The 5,455-nt window shown below is 45.4% G+C and overlaps 1 pseudogene; it reads left to right on the plus strand.

Annotated features, from left to right (window-relative positions):
- The first annotated feature begins 2,371 nt into the window (after positions 1-2,371).
- Positions 2,372-2,603, plus strand: LOC104987612 (annotated as a pseudogene).
- Positions 2,604-5,455: the final 2,852 nt, after the last annotated feature.

Consider the following 5,455-nt stretch of genomic DNA (forward strand, 5'->3'; position numbering starts at 1 on the left):
TTACCTTGACCAGAGCACTCCAACTAGGAACAGGATTAAGAATCAATATAAATACTGATTTCAAGTATGGTTTCCTAGTGCTACGTACCCATTGCTGCCATATGGGAAGAAAGGGGACTACTGACAGCCAAAGAATTTGTGTCTCTATTAAACACCAGGCACAAATTCTAGAACTCCTAAAAGAGGTCTGCCTCCAGAGGAGGCTGCAGTCATTCATGGCAGGCGTCACCAAAGGGGCCACACCTCCTTTGAAGGAGAAATGCCCTGGCCAACAAGGCCTCTAAGGCTGCAGCCAAGAACACCCAGTCCTACAAACTGCAGCTCTCAGACCTGACAATCCATCCTTCCCAGTGATGCCATCTTATACACCTGAAGAAACTGAGGGGGCTAAATATAGGGGACTGGAAAGAAACCCCTCAGGGTGGCCGACAAAAGATAACAAGCTTCTCATTCCTGGGGCCCCAGCAATGGAAAATAAGGACGTCCAAGAATTCTCCCACTTAGGGTGGGACTTCCTATTCGAACTGTGTTCCTAGGTAAGTGACTGTCCCAAACTGTTAAAAATGTCATGGGCTTGCAAGCTTTGTGCCAAAATAACCCAGAAATCCACCCCGTACCTCCACCCCTAACTCAGCCCATACAACATCAAGGAACCTATCCAAGGGAAGACTGGTGAACAGACTTGACCCAAATGCCCTCAAATGGGAATGAGAATAGTACTCCCAAATGGGAATACCTATTGGTATTCATAGACACCTTTATAGGATAGTTAGAAGCTTTGCCTGCTAGAACTGAAAAGGCAATAAAAATATCCAAATTTCTGTTTAAAGAGATAATTTCGAAATTCAGGTTACCAAAAAGTCTACAGAGTGATGACGGACATCCCTTCACTGCCAAGGTGACCCAACAAGCTGCCTCCGTTCTGGGTATTAACTACCGCCTCCACTCTTCCTGGAGGTGGCAAGGCTGAAACAGCAAGTCATGTTCTACAAAGAACACTCGCTAAACTATGTCAAAAGGCTTCAGAAACCTGGGTCTCCCTCCTCCCTGTAGTCCTTCTAAGGACTAGGATGGCCCCAGAGGAAATTCTGAAACTTAGCCTGTTGGACATGACCGATGGGAGGCCCTTTTTTCCTTCAGATCTCTTGTTTGATGAGGAAGCCCCCAAATTGGATGCCCATACTGTTCAGCTTAAGCCAAGCTCAAAGGGCCCTCCAAGAGTACAGAAACAAAGTGCTGCCCCAACCCCTACGAAAGAAAAAGGTCGAGGTCTCCATCCAGTCAGGGGACTTTGTCCTACTAAAAACTTGGAAGGAAGGGCCCCCTGAGGACCAGCTACAGCCACGATGGAAGGGACCGTGTCAAGCGTAACTAAGCAATCCAACTGCTGTCAAGCTATGAGAGTCACTAGTTGGGTACGTCTGTCTAGAATAAAATCTGTGTAAGTCCCAATAGCAACCAGAGGAGCCTTACTCCTGTGAGCCCGTGGAAGACAGATACCTATTCAAGAGAACCAGTAAGTGACTTCATGTGGCCAAGGTGGCTTGGTCTAGTCAACCTGGCATTTCTGACAATCATGCTTTTATTCTGCCACTTTTCAGAATCCCCTCACCCTGATAAACATCTTCTTTGCTGGGTCTGAAAGAAAAAATGTAGTAATACAATGTCAAAAGCCATAATACTCCTAGTAGAACTTCTGACAATGGTCTCAACCCAGGAAGAATGGGGAAAAAATGCTTTATTAAACATATCTAAAATAGTCACCAGGGAGAAAAACTAGTTAATTGTTGGGTCTGCCATGAAAACCCTGGCTTACAATCGTCATTACAGATATAAACAGGTACATACCACAAGAGCTTTACCACAGACTCACAGATTTCAAAAACAAATCGGTTGGGTGCCAAAGGGGAAATGTCAGGAGCAGGGAGGGATAAATTAGGAGCTTGATATTACCATATACTCTTTACTATATATAAAACAGATAACAAACAAGGACCTACTATATAGCACTGCTGCTGCTGCTGCTAAGTCACTTCAGTCGTGTCCGACTCTGTGTGACCCCATAGACGGCATCCTACCAGGCTCCCCCGTCCCTGGGATTCTCCAGGCAAGAACACTGGAGTGGGTTGCCATTTCCTTCTCCAATGCATGAAAGTAAAAAGTCAAAGTGAACTCGCTCAGTCATGTCCGACTCTTTGCGACCCCATGGACTGCAGCCTACCAGGCTCCTCCATCCATGATTTTCCAGGCAAGAGTACTGGAGTGGGGTGCCATTGCCTTCTCCGACTATATAGCATAGGGAACTCAATATTCTATAATAATTTAGATGGGTAAAGAATCAGAAAAAGAATGAGCTCTTTTCTCTTCTCCACCATCCTATGTGCGGTTGAGTTCTCTCCTCACCATGTCTTCTCATAAGACTTTCAGGATCAAGTGATTCCTGGCCAAGAAACAAAAGCAGAATCGTCCCATTCCTCAATGGATTCAAATGAAAACTGGCAATAAAATCAGGTACAACTCCAAGAGAAGACATTGGAGAAGAACCAAGCTGGGTCTATAAGAAGCAAGCTCGGTCTATAAGAAGTGGTCTTAACATGTGTGGCACACATGTTAAGACCACTTTTTTAAGCAGCCAAATCACAATGAGAACATCACTACTGTAATGCTTGGCTCCTGATGTTATTTCCTCACTATCAGTCTGAGACTCAGTAATAAATATGAAACGTTGGAACTGTTATTGTATTATATGGTTTGTGATGACGTACTGAATAAATACTCCTGTCAGTTAGGACATGGGCCTGTCCAATGATAGAAATATTCTCTAGCTACCAAGTACTTAGAAGTACAGCTAGTAAATTAGGAACTGGCTTTTTAAAATTTTGTTGTCTTATTGTTCCCTATAACTAGCAGCTCTTATACCTACTGTTATAGGAAGTACACGTATGTGTCATCCTTGTACCTGAAGGCAGCACCTTTTTAAAATAAACCGTGCGGGGAGGGACGCTTGTCACAAGACATGTAGGATCTTAGTTCCCCAACCAGGGATTGAACCCGCTTGGCTGCCAGGAAAGTCCCATAAAAAGCATGTTTATATGCTATTCTATGATGTGAACCAGGGTTTGGCAAACTGGTCTCCCGCCTGCTTTTGTATGGTCTGTGAACTAAAGTTATGCATTTTTAAATGGTTGAAAAAATCAAATGTTTTTGGCATTTAATAAATTCAAGTTTACCTACCAGGAAAAAAAAAAAAAGAAAAAGAATGAATATATGTATACATAGGACTGAATCACTTTGCTGTACACTGAAACTAATATAACATTGTACTACTCCAAAAAAATTTTTATAGAAGAGCTTTACCAGTTCAAACACATGGAAACAACCCTCCCCCCTCACACACACACATATATACCAACATGAGCTCAATGGGCGATACTTCCATCAGGCCTGATACCTTGCCACATTTAACTCTTTTTTAAAAACATGACATAACTTTTCCATTAATCATGGCTACTTTTGTCATCCAGAAAACCAGTCATGCTTCTGATGTCACTACACTTATGGCTCTCTAGGCTGTGGTGAGCCTCTTTGGAACAATCCCTGGCTGCCGGATGGCAAGATGATCACAATGTTTTGGAACCCAGACCCAAGCTGCATCCTCATGAATGCCTCCATTCTGTGTGAATGCCTTCACTGTGAAGTGAAGCCCAGGCCCAGGGTGCCCACAGGACAGGGATGGATTGGACTAAAAATTGTTGGACTTTATGGAAGGGGTGGGTAACGCCCTTTTGTACCCACCATCTCATCCAAGCCAAAGGGTGTGGACTACTCCCAGACTTAACTCTTTTCAGTATACTATTGGGCTCTCGTCCCCTCACTGAGTTCATGACCTGTCCCTTCTGATCTGGGTGGCTGCTTGCTTATTAAAGTCTTCTGTTCCCAGATCTCTTATGGCACCTTCAGGATATGCCTGCATATGTGGCACTCCCCAGAATGAGGGCCCAAAGACAAGGGCATCCCAGAGGAAATTTGGCCCCTGTGTACCTGCTCATCCTTTTATTAATAACGTATGGCACAAGGGAGCCAGTACACTAGGACAGTTGGTCCCATTCACAGTCACAATACGTAGTAATACTCAATACCAGCCCAGGAGGGTCACTGGACTAACACTGGCAGGAGCAGGACTGGCAGAGGGGATTGGCAGCTCCATGGAGAGGCTTTACCTATTGTGAGGTAACCCTAGGAAATCTAACCAACACTTTAGAGAGCCTAGCCTGACCACTGGAAATGCCCTAAATAGACTTTCGCCTTCTTTAAACTCACTGGCAGATGTGGTTATGGACAATAGATTGGCCTTGGATTACTTGCTGGCTGACCAGGGTGGTGTGTGTGAGGTCATAAACAAAACCTCCTGTACATATGTCAATAATTCAGCCCAGATGGAGATGGACATCAAAAAGATTTATAAACAAACATCATAGTTACACGGCTACAACCAGGGGTCAGACCCTAATGCCATCAGGTCCACATTAAGAGTGCCCTCCCTAGCTTTATGTGGTTCCTGCCCCTCCTGGGCCCAGTCATGGTCGTTCCTACTCCTCCTCTTCCCCCTGCCTCTTTAACCTCCTGGTGAAGTTGATGTCTTCCAGGTTACAACAGTTTCATGTCAAAATGATGGCTCTGCAAGGATTCCAGCCCATACCACTCTCCAACTCGAAACAAGGAGCTGTCCTGCCCCTGGGACTCCCTAGGCTAGGCATCCAGAGGGTTTTACTCCTGGACAGGCAGAGTCAACCGCCCTGCTCAGCCCTGAAGTGGGTACAGACAACGGCCCATTGCCTTTCTGCTTCCCATAAGAATATGGGAGTAAAATCTCTGCAGGGAGAATGAGACAGGAGGGGAAGCAGCAGGACACAGGTGCTAGATAAATGAAGAGGAGGTCCAGTGTTGGGATCCAATAAAGACTGGCTGGAACCAGCTGAAACCAAGGTGGCTTCGAGAACAGTCGGGTCATTGACTTTCAGCTCATCATACCTTTATTGTAATACTACAATCACTCCCCTTTATGCCACAACAGTTCCAAGAGGAACCATAAAAGGTCAAAAAGTAGGCAGTGGCCCAAATCCTGGGAAATCCCCACCTTTCCCTGAAATAACAAGAATATTCCTCCCACTCTTTTAGCATATGAAGTTACACAGTCCATAAAAAACAAGGACCCCATGCTCTGGGGCCACTCTCACTTTCTGAGCCAGTCCAAATTCTGCCTATGCATCCTTCTAAGTAAACTTGCTTTTGCATGTCTCTGGCTCTCTCTTGACTTCTTTCACGCACGAAGCCAAGGACCCTCACTTGGTGGTCTCTCCTAAAGACTCCTGCAAGCCCCAGGACAGGACATTCCCCACTTCTGCAACGGCTGCCCACAGGAATGACAGTTCTGAGCCCATGGGGCTCCCCAGCA

The sequence above is a fragment of the Bison bison genome, unplaced genomic scaffold, assembly GCF_000754665.1.
Source record: "Bison bison bison isolate TAMUID 2011002044 unplaced genomic scaffold, Bison_UMD1.0 scf7180017864101, whole genome shotgun sequence".
In the NCBI taxonomy this organism is placed as follows: Eukaryota; Metazoa; Chordata; class Mammalia; order Artiodactyla; family Bovidae; genus Bison; species Bison bison.